Source organism: Dermacentor variabilis, chromosome 1, assembly GCF_050947875.1.
Source record: "Dermacentor variabilis isolate Ectoservices chromosome 1, ASM5094787v1, whole genome shotgun sequence".
NCBI classification, from domain to species: Eukaryota; Metazoa; Arthropoda; class Arachnida; order Ixodida; family Ixodidae; genus Dermacentor; species Dermacentor variabilis.
The window spans coordinates 7,809,295-7,825,941 of NC_134568.1; positions in this window are offsets into that span (position 1 = coordinate 7,809,295).

The following is a 16,647-nucleotide window of genomic DNA, read 5'->3' on the forward strand; positions in this document are numbered from 1 at the left end:
ACATGCGACGAGGTAAGGGGTGACATTCATATTGCCTAATGGGTTTAATGGTCATTGGAGGGTTCGATGATGGACGCTGTTTCTCATTATTTTATTTTTCACCTTATCTAACCCATATCACGTGTATATGGTTCCGAGGCTTGGCAAGCATTGTGGCGAGCCGTCACTCGAGGAAATAATGAAGAAAAAGGAAAAGTTAAACGCAACTGGCGTTTTCTCCGGTCGCAGCTCGTTCCACCATCATACAAACCAGCAGCCTACGAACCGAATCCCTTTACTGATCCCTGGATCAAACTAAACAAAGAAAGTTGAACAACAGAATGAAGGGCCATGCGCATTACCTTTGCAATAGATGGTGACAACTGAACGCATCTCGAGTAAATCACTCGGGCACCGAATCGATGAGAACAGTGGCCTTCACACCCCAGGAGATGCCGATAACTACCGCCATCCAAAAGCAGTGAAAAAGGCAAGAAAATGTTGACCGCCGAATAACTGTCAAGTCTCAAGATTGATTTGGCGGCACTTTAGGAATGTGTGTGAGGAGTGGTGGCGTGGGCAGGTAGGGGGGGATGCATGCCGATTAACTTCGGGGGCGAGGGGCGAAGGCCCCTCGCCTGGGTACGTGCTGCTCAGCGCGACTTCGACGCGTGATATACGCGTGCCACGCAGTGTACTAAAGTGCGGAATAATCTACAACTGAACTCAACGTAATAAAGTGTCTTGTTTGCTAACTTTGCTTGTGATTTGGAGTAATGAAAACTGAAATATGAATTCGAAACATTGAACATTTCTCTTTCGGAGACACGATATCTGGATGATCCGAGTAATAACTTTCCACCAATTCGATTATGTAGCGAACTACTATTGCCGCACAACTGGTTCAACTGTTTTCATGCCGCTTTCATCTGTCTCACTTATGGCTGCATGACGTAGCAACACGCTGCCAGTTATTACGCGTATAGCGATACCGTTTTTATACGGGCCTAGCAACACACTCTCCTTGTTTGTCAGAACGTGCAGCTCGTTCTGGAAACTTCCGCCCTTAACCTGTAACGGTGCACCTTCGAAATACATGCACGTGATAAGTTATATTGTACGAAATTTTTTGGCAGTATCACATTTTGAAAGTTGGTTCAGGGATGTCGCGTATATTTCATTTATTTATTTATTTATTTATTTATTTATTTATTTATTTATTTATTTATTTATTGACTCATTTGTTTATTTACTCAAACAATGTTATGGCCTCTATTTGAGGCATCGGATAAAGGGGCCTTGTACAGTATTATGCTAACGCAAAAACAAAAAGTAAAAATTGAACATGGAATGAAAAATCCATAGACTGCCTTATCGTGGCGATCGGTCCACATTTTGACGTATACTAACCTGCTGAATAAGTTCAAATAATTTAGGGCCTAAACGTGCCTAAAGTGTCATCTTGTTATACGGGATACGTCACGGGGTAAAAGCATCCATGGCGTAATAGTTAGTCTCGGCTTCTGTATAGTAGAGGTGCTCTGCTCGAATCCGGCCGTAAGGAAACGTTATTTCATATATATATATATATATATATATATATAGTTTAAGTAACGAAGCAGCACACTTACGAGAATTGCATTTTGAATAGTTGAACGTGTCGGCCGTGGCACGGTCTTCGTCAGAATAAACACAGAAGATACAAGGGCGCGTGCGCACCGGCTTTTATGGGCATGCGCACGTGGGCATAATCGGCAGGGCATTCACGTGCACACTTGAAAATAATAACAGAAAAACTGCAGCACTAAGTACAACTCAAGCATGATAAATGATATGTATGAAATATCATTATGGTACGTACCGCGATGATTGTACATGAAGTTACAGAATGATATCAAGTGCGACATGGCAAAAGTAGGAACAAATTGATTTTGGCATAATTTGTCAATGCTGTACAAGAACATGCACACCAAGATATGGTAGAAAGGCACGACATTTTTCCTACGCTCTCGTTGATAACTAAACCATTAATTTTCGTAAGTGTGCTCCTTCGTTTCTTCAACTACCTATGCACCGGACCTACAAAACTTTTCCTTTTATTATATATATATACAGAACATCAATGCGAACAGTGAGCGCAGGAGCACATATCGGTCCACATTTTTTAGACTGCGCTAGCTTCGGGATTAGCACATGAAAAAGGCAAGACACATACACGACACGGGAAAGTTGGAGTAACTCCATAGGAAGGACATTCTCTTTAAGAACGTTATAATAGTGAATACAGCAAAGCACCTGCTTCTGCACCATTGGGAATGTGGGTGCCAGCAGTCTTTTCAAAACAGAACCATGCGTACTAGACCACACCAAATATAAGGTCGTAAGAAAGCCATGGGAGCAAATCATATTCATAAAAAAATAAAAACATTGTGGGCCACCGCCTGCAGGCACCTGGCGAAAAAATTGATAGGGTTTATTTCGGAGGTTGCTTGATTTTAGTTGTGTATAACTTGAAAAGTGTCAACCAAGCTATGGTGGCATTTGGGTTGTCGTGCATGTGCGAAATATTTTATTGGCTTCTTTTCTTTTACTTACCTAAATTCAGCATAAGGGTACGCCCGTCCCGTGTACGTCTATCTACGTCCGGGGTTTTCGGCGCTGTTTCATGATTCTGGATCGAATAAATGTGCGAAAATTGAAATCACTATAAAAGGAATTGGGTGCGTCGAAGTCGTAAAGGTACGCCCAGAAATTTACTTGGTGATCGTGAGACCTATAACAAATACCGAGGGCAGAGTTCACGTAGAAATTATAAACGCGAGCCCACGATAGCTCTGTGTTGGTAGCATCACATATTTGAAGAAGTTATTCCGTTTGTCGCGGCTAGGAGTCCGCTTCCTCTTCTACAAGTGCGGCCATAAATGTGTAGCGCGCAATTTAGGCGGCGCGCAAACTCTGGAACTACTAAGAAATTTACAGCAGGTGAGCCGCCTCTTCCCTCAACGTTTGAAATGAACGCAAGTAATGCTGCGCCAAAGTTAAACAACAAAAACGGGAGGATTCCGAACCAGAAAAGAGCAAAAATAACTTGGCAGGGCATCATGCATTCCTCGAGAAGCTTCTTTTATGACCACTTTCATGAAATAATAGTTATAAAAAGTTGTCGATTATTCACAATCTGGCGCCCTCCAATGCACATATTTTCTGCACTTCGTTGCAATTTTAAAACAAATTTATTTTCGTTTCTTTTTATGCATTCTTATCTATGAATCGATTTACAGGTTGTTTTAACTCTTTTATGGGGCCCTATAACTTAAAACTATTCCAATATGCTTTTATTCCAATCTCCTGAGGTCATATTTGCGTAACCGCCGACGCCAGCACCGGGCGGTCACCACCCGCAGCGTTGTCTGAACAGTACAATCAAACGCTCTCCACGTTCATAGGAGGTCACTTTTGTTTGCTTGAAAAACGAATAACATTGCCTACACTGAGCGGCTTGTCGTATCTAATTGGCTGACAAGAGGCGAGCAGCACGCTCAAGTGGAGAGGGATTCGATGTGGCCGAGCCAGTGCACTGAAAATCGATAACCGGATGAAGAGTGTGGTGCCTGCGATTGGACCGCTTTTCCTTACTTACCTTGCGGTGGCTGGTCGAAAATCGCGGCGGCATGCAACCGAAGCTTAAGGCTGACGCTAAGACGGATGCTCAGCAAAGAAGAGCTGGCATAATAAGGGCCTAAACGTGCAGAAAGTGCTTGAAAACATTAAACAGCCACGCAAGAAGTTTGATTATACGGAAATTAATCCAATCATCTCCGGCAGGTGCGAGTAGCCAGTGCCTGAGCGATCGGCGGCAGCCATCCTTTATTCCTTTCGGAACGGGGCGGCTGTTCAGAAAAAAATTCAGTTTTGTTCGGCATATTAATACATCTTTGACGCATACACGTCACTTTGACGGGGTGAGTTCTCGCGGTTTTGTGACGTCGCGTGACAGGCCGGTGAAGTGGGTGCAGCCCGAAAACTTTTGGCCAATACCCGAGGGTTAATGGCGAAAAGGCGTCGAATCAGAAATAACAATTTTTTTTCCGGTCAAATCGTGCATAATCAGTCTTTACACCTCATATCAGATAGGGAGGTATCGCGGTTTTCGTGACGTCGCGTGAGAGACAGGTGAAGGGGGGTAGTCCAAAAAAGTTTTTGACCAATCGTGGAGGGCTGATAGCAGAATTGTAATAGAAAAGTTTGGAATAGCTTTACGTTATAGCGCCCATGCACGTGGCCTCCTAATTTTCTTTCTCGAGGCGACGGCCGAGAATATTGGAAGAGGAGGAGGCTCCAGGCCGGCAACTTATTTTTGGAAAATGCCAAGGCGCCCTTGCTGGATCAAGGTGCCTCCTGAGCATCTTATGGCACGGAAGTGCAATTCGACGTGCATGTATAATGGGAATGCCACCTGTCTTGTATTTCATATTTTAGATTGAAAATTTAAGGAGTGAGTTCTTTACTTCATGACTACAACTTCTTTCTGCCCTTTCCACTTCTGAACATCGTTTATAGTAAGGCAATGAAATTTCTTTGGTTTCCTTTTTTCCGGAAAAGCCACACATAATTTTTTGTCCGAAATGTGCCTAGTATTCGAAATAAATGGCATGTGTGGTGTAAACATATATCGGCACGCAGAAAATAACAAATGCAAAACCGGAAAACAAAGTTTGCGGCATGACCTAGTACTGGTGCTCAATAAATGCAGGACCATCTACTGTAAGATTGAACCGACCGCTCTGTACTAACACATTTAGTTCAAAATGACTCATCGTCTGATCTGTCTTCGCAAGTGCGCGTAAGCGTGAAATGCTTCATTACGTCATCAACGTACCGCGTCTTGTTTACTGTCTGCCGTTACATCATGTTTACCTGTGCACAGTTATGCCTCACGCCAGGAATCGCGCGCGGAAGAATGCTCCACGTAGGCCATTCACCATGACGCCGAATTTTTATGCGCATGACATCAATAGATTGCGCAGCCACTCTCGACCACGTCGCCGATCTCATAAAGGTAATGGGATTGGCGCAGTGCTATCATTTTCCACTTCTAGACGACATGAACCCTTTAACAATAATGTCATTACCTACCGCTCCGTCGTTAATGATATTTCTTCCTCTTTTGCTTTTGCCGAAGGATATGCTTAGTTGCGACATCTAAAGAAATTCGGTCTGTAGCCATCAATTTACAGCTGTTAAAGCGCAAAGAAAAAATTTGGCAGTTTGGAAAGAGCAGGCAGCTTATCGAACGAAATTATGGACTTATAGTTCCATTTACAGTGATATTTTATTCATATTTTCTAACGTTGTTTTGCAGTGACTCAACAGCTTTATTTACCACGTTCGAAGAGTGTTGCGTGATCTCTACAAAAACAAAGGTGATCTGAATTGCACACTCCATTTTCAAGATTTAAAAATGGCCGAGGGAACACCACCTGAAAAAAAAAAACACGTACTTACTACTAAACTATGGTTCGCAATTAACGGTCCCATGTGTTCCGAGGTTCTAACTGAGCTCAACCTAACGTCTAGATGTAAAACTTAATCTAAGGCGCTGAAGCAATTGTAGTTAAAATGGGTTACACTTCCAAAAACTGGCGCTATATATTTAAGCAGTGCAGCAAAAAGATGCGTGCTGCGTCGCAGTTCTAGTTCGAAGCTACATTGTTCGTACATAAAAAAAAATTTAAATAACTGAAGCTTTGCATGTCACGGGCACAACGTCAATATGAGGCATGCCATAGTGGGTGAAAACGCACATGTGGAAACGAACATTTCTTCCCTTCATAAATTTGCCTTGGCACCCTACGTCGACTCAAGCTGTACTGGAGCCCCAGTATGTAGAGTAATGCCGTCAGGAAACACTGACTGGTACTTCTGTAGAAGCTTTGACGTCTCCAAGCTCTAGGGAGATTTATCCCGTCAATCTGAATTACGAGACTGCCAAACGAATTGCGGCCAAGCAGACGGCACCCATAACCTACGAATACTAGAAGTGGCAGTTGGCGTGTGATAACACTGTGTGTGACTACGGCGTCGCTACCTGCCACGGTGGCTTACCGGCTATGGTGCTGCGCTGCTAAGCACGAGGTCTCGGTATCATATCCTGGCCGCGGCGGCCGCATTTCGATTGCAATGCAAAAACACCCTTGTCCCGTTCGGCGGGGGCACGTTAAAGATCCCCTCGTGGTCATAATTTAACGAGAGCCCCTCACTATGTAAGGCGTGCCTCATAATCAAATCGGGATTTTGGCACGTAAAACCACAGAATTGAATTCGTCAACGTCGCTGCACGTATAGTACCTGGAACTCTTGTCTATGTATCGTTACAATTTTAGTATATGTACTACGGAAGTACAAATGCTTGTCTCGACTAGGTGCGCAGGTGCGTGTCGCTCTTGGAAAGTTTGGGAGAACAGTCAGGCCATAGCGCGTTGAACTCCTTGCAGATGATTGCACATGCCACACCTGAGGCAATCTCAAATGTCATAGCTTCGCCTTGTAATGTCGCGCTCAGTAAGTGCTACGATGCACTGGCGCGTGGCAAAGCGGTCGTGCGTTGCACTTTATACTGAACCGATAGTGCACATTCAGTGGCGGGGTGATTTTTGGACGGTTAATTTACTAGGGACTGTGTGAAAGTCACGAAATAGGGATAATTGCGACTAAACTTTTGATTTTTGTTGCCTTTGTGCAGTTCCCAGGTAGTTATCCCGTTGAAGTTCCTTCTTTGATGCTTACTTTTTTTCAAATACTACATGCTTGCTCAGTGTGGCTGTGCTTTTTTACCAATAGTAACAAGTTGCTGTTGCGTATTTACTATGTGCACGATGTTGGGCAGTGGTCGTCGACACACCTCCAACAGTGTTGTCCCTGGTTAGGCTTCGGTTTGTTAACAATTTTCCTAAACGGTCTGCCGCTGACTGTTTTGTTGACTTGTGATTGCTCTGCTCGTAGTCCTAAGCTCTCCAGAAAGTCAAATCCTTCTCGGCGAAGAGCCGTTGCCTGAGCTGTTCATTGCGAATGTCGCATACGGAGCAGTCATAAAACATTAGCTCCCGTGGCAACAGTGACGGGTTCCGTCACAGAAGCTACTGCACCTGCCTCACACGACGTCGCTGGCGCATCGGTGGTTGCCCATGCCGACTGCAGCCTTAGCCGACGGCGGTGTCAGTGAGTGGTGCGCAACAGTCAAAATGCTCAAGTTACAGCCAGTAGCCACGAAGAGTGGTCACGTGTAGTCACTCACTATGCCACACAGTCACTCATGTTGTGGTCACGAGTGTTTCCCGGGGTGGTCCGGTGTCTTGCTTACAGTAGGACAGAAGCTGTGAATTAGGCCTGGATCACACGCATAATTCCCTCGCGCCAACGACAAGTAGCTCTTTGAGACGATTGGCGGGTGCGCCATGTCCAATAGCACGTGTGATTTAGGGCAAGTGAGCGCAAAGGCATATGTGCGGGTGCCAGTTTTCATTTCGCCACAGGAACAGGGATGAACAAATTATTAAAGTTTATTCAAATTAGGATGGTTATGTGGGCCATGCTGCGATGGAGGGATGATTCGTAGGGTATAGAGGAGAGGGCCGGGGCTGAACCTCACCACCGCCACCAGAGACGACACCACGCTGCAAAGAACGTAAACGCTCCCAGCGGTGACGAACGGTCCCACCCCTCACCTGAAGACCTAGGTCCCGCCCAACGCGCAATTCCTTGGGAAATGTACCACAGGGATTGCCGGGCAGCCCTGGGCACCACCGCGGGTGAAAAGATCCACTCCTCCTACGGTTTTGCATTGCCCGTTGGTGGTTACTGGCGCCTCGAAGTCCTTGGCAATCCCAAAGCATGTGGCGTATAGTGGGCGGGGGTTCGTCTTGGCATGTCGAGCCCTTGACTCTGGGTGCCTGCGATTGCATTGTGTCCTTCTGGGCCTGCAATGATCGGCGTTTCGCCACAAACTCGAGAAGCACGCCACTTCTCCAGCACGTCATGAATGAGAGCAAAGTTCTGCGGGGTTTGTGAGTGAGCACTTGTGCACCACTCGGGAGGCCTTTCGGTAACGCCTGCTGGTAGTGTTCCTGTATATGCTCCCGCAGGGAGCAGAGTTGCGCATACCTTTTCCGGCGCCGCTCGCACAGCTATTGGCCGAGCGCGAAAAATGACGTCAAATGATCCGCTACGCTGCGAAGCCAACTTTACGGGCGCATCGCCGACTCATGCGAACTCGTCGTTTCCGTCAGTGCCATCGCCATTGCAATCAGCGGACCGTCGATCGTGCGTTGAGAGGAGCAGCTGCGGGTTTCAGGTACGGTATTCGACGATGTGAAGTCAAGGACCTTGGTGAAGTGATACGAAACACATCGTACTGGCACTTGTATTGTGCCATTACGATGCCAAAAATGTGTTGTCAGATTACAGTCTGCACTGTGTGAATAATTACTCTGCAAGTTTGCCATCTTGATGTGATTAGTGCAATAAAAATAACCTGTTGTTACTCTTAATAGCTTGTTGCCTTTCCATTTTCTTTGAATTCTGCCCCCAAGGTTCCAAGAACCAGCACACTTGGCCTGCTGCCAGCAGACGTTCATGCATTCCCTTGTATGAAATAAATTTGATCTAGAAGCTCTTGCATCTTGAATCTTTTTCTACTTGCAGATTTGCTGATACCATATAGCTGATTAGTCTGCGGTATGAATGAATCGTAAAAGTAAGCTTTGCTTAAAACGTGCGCATGTGAACATTTGAAATGCGCATAAATCTGTGTCTGCACCGCATGTATCGAGAACGTGCAGCTGTTTCGAACGATGGTTAGTGATAAATGACGCTCTGTTAACGGTCACTGACATAACTGCAGGCACGATAGCTCTCTTGCCGACGGTCATTAATCGGCTGGTTTCGGCAGCCAACATGCGCTAAGTGTACAGCTTACGTGTGTGAAGTTTTAAACACTCTCTAAAACATTTCTTGCTTTCTGACAATGATAAGACAACGTCATATGCATGAAAATCATTGCACCGCCTTTTGCGGCAACGTACTGCGCGTTTGCGAGCGAACTTTGGAGCTGTTCGAGCCACGGGAGTATTTTATTTTGGGGAACTGAAGGCGGTCCTACCCCCTATTTGTACGTTCATGTGTTTGTATATGCGTGTTTACATAGGTACATACAAAGTTTCGGTTGGTTGGAAGCCCACCCCCTCCGACTGCACGAATGACTCATTCGAGTGTAGCCTGTATTAAGAATTGCCCTTTACTAAGCGCCTGCGAACAATTGGCGCTTGTAGCTCGCGACCACTAGAGAAAAAGGCGGAACACCGCGCGGCATTTGGCTCCTGCGCGCGCGAGGAGGGGCTTCGCTGCAGAGCTGGATCACGACGGCGGACCTATGCGCAACTCTGCTCCCTGCGGGAGCATATACAGGAACACTACCTGCTGGTAAGGTGGGGTGGTCTCTAGTGGCCTCTTGCGCCGGGTGGCTCACGATTTAAATCTCTCGGCGACGGAAGGACAGTTACAGGAATAGCTGCACCAGAAAAGCTGGAATGCATCAGCTCACCAGCGCTTGGTCAGCCCCGTCACCTAGGTTGCCCGCGTGGCTCGGTAAGATACAAACCTGAATCCCATTTTTTTTTCTGCGATCGTCTTGCACAGGCATGTGACGGAGTATAAGCAGTCGTGCTTACTCATGGTAAGCCAGATAGTATCAGCAGTTTGTCTATACAGCCAGGGTACACGTACATTGTCGCATCAGAAGGTAAGGATGACCCCCGTCGATTGAGCGCCACCTTTATTGCCTGTAGCACGAGCTCGGCAGAGGCTGGTGAACATTCGTATTGAAAGAGCATAGTAGTTTCCTGCTTTATGTTTCAATCACGGGTCAGCGCCACCGTGAGCGCTGCCACGTGTGAGGTTTTGCCGCATATCATGTCAGTATGGGTTAGAGCACTGCAGGAGCCCAGGCTTACCTGAAAGCCTGTGCCCGGACCGGGCGCGGGCTTGATGTCCTGCCTGCGCCCGGAAAACCGCGGCTGGAACCACGGCTTAAAACCGGGCTTGAAATCGCGGATCTGGGCCGGGCACCGGCTGATTCACGTTGGTCTTGCTTTCGAGTACACGCGGGCATTCTGCACAGATCTAAATCATCCTTTGGGAAGCTCAACTGGCTAGCTCGAGAAATTGGCGCTTAATTATCTTAGCAAACAAAATAAAAACAGTTCTAATGCCTTTTTTGGTTTCCTTTTTTAACATAATTCTGATACTTCTATATATAAAAAAAAATATTTGTTTTCGCAAAAGAATAAAAAGTATACTAAAGTTGTGCTATTGTACTGTTTTATCACTCTCAATATGGTGATTTTATTCAAATTGCGTCATTTTATTCTTTTTCTTTTATTGTACGACTTTGATGATTGTTTTTTTTTGGTTGCTGGATTATAACATAAACGAATGTCACCTTAACAACATTCACCATAGTCGTCATGGGCCTTATATTTATGCATAAGAAGCGCTTTGGTCGGTGGATGGGTAAGGTTGGTGTAGCCAGTGCATTTACCACCACCATTATTTTCATCTTCATATTAGAATATTCCCGTCAGAAACTTTAGTAGCTTTTGCACCTAATCTTATTTCAGATTTTGATGCTGCATTAACTGCATAGAAGAGCCAATAATATGGGTTATTCAAAATGCGTAGTCATCTCGGAGCAATGGCCGCCACCGGCATCTTCTCCAAGGCGTAGTTGCGAAGAGCCTCTATGTTGTGCGGATCGGCGATCGCCACAGTGTGGCTATTCAAGATTGTAAAATGCAGCAGGCACCTTCGCCGTCCAGCAATTAATGTACGTCCATCTTCAATGCGCCCCTTTATATCAACTACGCCTTGCCCAGGGCTTTTTTCACCCTTCGACATCCCTCCGGACGGCATTTTCAAAAAACGTACTGCTTTGGAACCGAACCCTTCGTCGAGCTTCTTTTCGCGGCAACGTTCTCTCTAAGCTATTTACATAAAGCAATTCCTCATGCGCTCTCAAATTTTCCGCTGAAGCATCTAAAGCAACCTTGTATTGCATTACAATCACCCAGATTTGTTGCGCCGGAAAAAAAAACACACATCTGATGCGAGAAGTCGATGCTACGGTGCTTTTCGTAGATGCGGATAAATTTACATGCACGGAACTAATTAGCACTCTCGCTGTGATTGCTTCGTTTGCGTTGTAGTTTCCCTTTGAGCGTGGGAAATGAAATTATGCGTGTCGGGTCGCACATGCACGTATCATAAAAAAGATTCAATCTACAAGTTGATGGTCGCGCGATTTTCTGCAGACCGCCGCCGCAGGCATCAAGTTCCCCCGCAATAGCGCGTTGCGCATGTTATCTATCCACTCACATTTCCTGCACTGCTTCATTCTTGCGCTGGTTCTTACGTTGCAGGCGTTCGTAAATATTGAGGAGTTCGTTATTTACAGTCGCTGCGAGTTCAAGCACAGAGCAATAACACGAGGAATAACGCGCGGTTAGGCGCACTACCAGGCGTTTCAGTCAAGACTTTAATTATTTGTTTATTCTCATGTGGTAGACAACGCAATTCTAGTCCATGAGCTGGTATTCTCGAATAGGCAGGTATTAGATTCATGAGAAATTGAAATGCATATCTTAATATTAAAAAAAATGTAACAATCAAGTTTATAACTAATTTCCTTACCGCACGTATTGCTATTTACACATTGTAGCCCGTGAGCGCGCTGGGCATATCCACTTGAAAACTATTCTCTCTATGACATCATTTTAGAGACAGAAAGGGAGAGAGAAAGAGAGAGAAAACATCTTTAATGAGCCTAAAGATGGCATTATTTACAGGAGTGGCTCCCTCCTCACGGGAATTTATGCACCGTCTTGGCTGCGACCGCCCCCTCAGTCAACCAACATGATCTGGTCCGAGAGGCGGAAGCTGAACAGCAGTGTCTGCCACTGATCTTAGGGGCGGAGGGGGGGGGGGGGTTGCAATTTATGAGAATGTACCGGAGGGTTCTTAGGTGTTCGCAGTGTTTACATTGTTCGTAATATTTAATAGGGAACATGAGAGGAAGCCTTCTTGGGTGACGGAACGTGTTGGTTTGCAACAATCTGAGTGTTGTCTCTTGCGTCTTTGTGAGCTGTGGATGCGGTGGTGGGAGTGGCCTGCGACTGAGTCTGTAGTTTTGTGTGATTTCTTGGTATGTTGTCAGTCTAGTAAGCTCTTCCGCGTCCTCCGGGGCCTGGTCGATACATTGTCGGGCCTTGGAATGGGCGAGTTCGCTGCCCTCCAAGGAGGCGTGAGCGGGTGTCCACACTATTTTAAGATTTCTTTCTGGCAGCTTGGCTGTTCGCATGCATTGAGTCGTCGGTGCCACGCAGCCCGACGTAAAGCTCCTGCACACTGAAGTATCAGTTATATTGACTGTTGCCGTAGTACGTCTGAGGGCTAATGCCACGGCTAGTTCCTCTGCTTCCTACGTTGTTGTGTCTGGTATGGTGACGCTGACGAGGAGATCCGTATTTGTCGTTACCGCCATGGCTTTGGCTCTTCTACCACGGTATGCGGCTGCATCTGTGTAGACCACCTCCTGGAGGAATTCATAAGTCCTGCCCAAAGCCTTGGCTCTTGCTTAGCGCCGCCCTTGGTGGTGGCAGGGTGCATATTTTTCGGTATGGGATGGATCATGACAGATGCTAAACGTCATTTTAGATATGCGCCATCAAGGTTGCATAAAAATTCACTATCATTTGTCTTACCTTTCTAACAAAACACCATTTTATGCATTGAAGCACGAAAGTAACAGGACGGCCAACGTATTCATTAGCAAAGTTCGGGATTTAATATGTCAAACTGGGGTCATCCTGAGAATTGGTTCCAATTGAATCTGCCTTGCGATCTCCCTGCTTACAATTTGTAAATTAGAATATGTGCCATAAGGTAATTTGTTAGAAACTTAATTAGGGAGTCTTTCTTAATTATACGATTATGTATTTCGATTTGTCGTGCAAATAATATCCACCTAGCTGTTTGAGTGATACAGGTCAAGGCTTAGAATTTAGCTATATGCCATAAATATCGTTTAAAAAATTGCCTCAAGGCTTCGCACAAAGCACACTGTATATAGCGCGCCGTCTCACTACGAGATCCGAAAACGAAGATACGCAGAAACGGATGCACGCAAAACGACCGCACATGACATTCAACAGCACGCTGCGTGGTGGGGCTGCTATACTGCTGGAAGATAGTTCGGTGCAAAATGGCGTTCTCCACTTGTACCTTAGAGTTTACTACAATAAGTATTACGGGGAACTCTGGCACTGCGATGGTTCATCCACGATGGGAATGATGGATAGTAAATGGATTTATCTGACCTTCGTGCTTGTGACTTCAGGCGTTCTTGCGGCTTCGTTTATTACACTTTTTTCTGGCTTCATTAGTCTACATTTTAGAGAAATCTGTACTTTTCTAAGTGCAAAATACTCCGCGAACACATACAAACGCTACTGATTGCTGCGGTTCAACCAGCCTAGGGGGCCAAATCAAAACGCGCCAAGAGTCTCAGCGCGCTCAATTGCCCGCGATAATTTCATTAAGGGCGTTCTATGCCGCTTTTGATGCACATGTCGGCGGCTGCATACGTCCATGCCTTCTGTGCTAGAGGCCCTGTGTTCTAATCATGGCATCGGGCAATTTCAACGCTGTCCAATAATTTATTTATGCACACTACTTTGTTGAAAATGACGAGTTTCTAAATTCACCAAGCCAGAAGAACGAAGTCTAGGTAAGTCCATGTGCTACGCGTCATTATCTTGCTGACTGAAGCGCCCCGCTTGCAGCTCCCGTAAACACTAAACTCTAAGGAAAGTTTACAGCCTTTGGAGTGTATATTTGCCACACAACGATTATCGTCATCTGTCTTGCCCGCATTTCCTTTCTTGAAAACGCTGCGCTCGTTACTTTCCTGTCGGGAATGCTATGTCTTGCTGATAACGCACATGCCATTCGTTACTGGGAAGTACCGGGCTCACCGCGTTAAAGAAAGGAAATGGGGACAAGACAGAGGACGATTATTGTTGTGTGGCAAATATACACCCAAAAGGGTGCAACTGTTTTTAGAGTGTATAGCGCCAGAGTTCCCTATAGCAATTATTGTATGACTTTAACGCGGTGATTTCGTTCATTGTATTTATTTCCTTGCATATTTGATCTAGGTGTGGCGCATGCTTTACTTAGAATTTCGCCTAAGCTAACGCACGGCATTTGTTGGCGAAAGGTTTGAATGCAGACAGTTCGTTATCGTGCACGTTGACGCTGCTGCTTCCAATGTGCTCTGCCCCGTCATTCCGCGATCTTCATTCACTCTCCATAAGAGAGGCTCTGAGCGCCATAAAGGCAGTAAGCAAAATTTATAGGTTGAAATGTTTTCAAGTCATAATGTGGTGCAACACTTTCTTGCCTAACTGTTGGATATGAATGCGTGTTGCCGCACGGAATTGTGAAAGCTTCAAAGGTTCTCTGAAAACGTTTCACATATGCTCTTATATTGTAACTGTGTGCTGGCCATAGTACTTTTCATCCATTGAAACGTGTTTTGTTTGTTCGTGTATACTGGGTTCATAATTCTAGATGAATAAAAAGTGAGGCTGCTTTGGAAACCTCTCTGGCATCGTCATTCATTTCCACCCTGTTCCCTAACGTTGTTTAGGAAAGTACAGAAGCAATTGCCATCAATAAGAGCCGAATTATGTTCACTTTAAGGAACAGGTAATTCCTATTGTTTAATGAGACGCTGCCGCGTCAGTAAATGCGAGTTGGAAGCTCAGAGAATAAAAATAACTGCGGGCGTAGTGGTCGAAATGCCGGTCCTTAAAGAAATCCATATTTGCTCCAAGCTGCATAAGACCTCGACCTTACTTTCATATCCAGGTGCGACGTAATTCTCTCTCTATTTTTTTTTACAGTAGTTGTCCCCACAACGCACAGAGGGCCATGGTTGCAACACACAGCCACTGTGGGCTCCTGTGATAGCTTCGCTGCCAAGTTACATATACCTTGCAAACGGCAGTAGATGCTCCATCTGCACGTTTATGCCAACGTGTTCAAGCGCATTTTTTTCTGTACGGATTAACATACAAATTTCGTGATAGTCGCGCGGTCTTCTGAGCACTTTGCTTCATTTATTTCTGTGTTTGGAAAATTTTTCTACCAAGATGTGTGCCACAACTACAGGAAAAGTGTATTTCCTTCCATTTGCACTTTCATTTTAGCGACTCAAGTAATGCGGCCGCGTCTCTGCTTTCAGACGTATTGCTTAACTGCCACGCGCGCGCACTGCTATGAGCACTCATCCACAGCGTCAACAACGTAAACGGCCTACGCGCCTCGGGTAAGGGGGTGGTTGGCGACAATGGCTGGAGATGACAGCCAGCAGTACAGTTTGTGAGCAATGGAGCCACGATCGTTATTTGTTTCCTTGTGTGAGTTTAAATAAATAGTTCGTTTTCCTGTTCATCATCATCATCATGATCATCATCAGCAGCAGCAGCAGCCTGGTTACGCCTACTGCAGGGCAAAGGCCTCTGCCATACTTCTCCAACTACCCCGGTCATGTACAAATTGTGGCCATGTTGTCCCTGCAAACTTCTTAATCTCATCCGCCCACCTAACTTTCTGCCGCCCCTTGCTACGCTTCCCTTCCCTTGTAATCCATTCCGTAATCCTTACTGATCATCGGTTATCTTCCCTCCTGAATTACATGTTCTGCCCATGCCCCCATTTCTTTTTCTTGATTTCAACTAAGATGTCATTAACTCCCATTTGTTCCCTCACCCAATCTGCTCTTTTCTTATCCCTTAACGTTACACCTATCATTCTTCTTTCCATAGCTAGTCGCGTCGTACTCAATTTAAATAGAACCCTTTTCGTAAGCCTCCAGGTTTCTGCCCCGTACTTGAGTACTGGTAAGACACAGCTGTTATACACTTTTCTCTTGATGGATAATGACAACCTGCTGTTCATGATCTGAGAATGCCTGCCAAATGCACCCCAGCCCATTCTTATTCTTCTGATTATTTCAGTCTCATGATCCGGATCCGCAGTCACTACTGTTACGTTTCGCCTACGACGCGCAGTTTAGCCGGCGCGACTGCAACAAAGCGGCAGACATTTTGGCCCGTTCGGCGTCGCCGCTACGCTCCCCGCCAAGCGCGTCCAGGCACGTTCCGATGCCACGTGTCTTCATGTGCGTGTGTGAGTGTATGTGCCATTGTGCCCGACCGGAGGCGCTACGAGAGTAGAAGTCACCTTCTCTTCCCAGCCATTGTGCCCGACCGAAGGCGCTACGAGAGTAGAAGTCTCCTTCTCCTCCCAGCCATTGTGCCCGACCGAAGGCGCTACGAGAGCAGGAGTTACCTTCTCCTCCCAGTCTTTGTGCCCGACCGGCGGCGCTACGACAGTATGCGTCACCTTATCTCATTGTACAATCACGTGCTCGTCTATTGAGGGGTTCCTTCTTGCCCTCAACTGCGAGAGTATAAAAGCAGCTGCCCCCGGACGCCAAAGGAGGGCTCCGATTTCTTCTGTTGAGTAAAGTGCTCTCCCGTCTCTCTACTT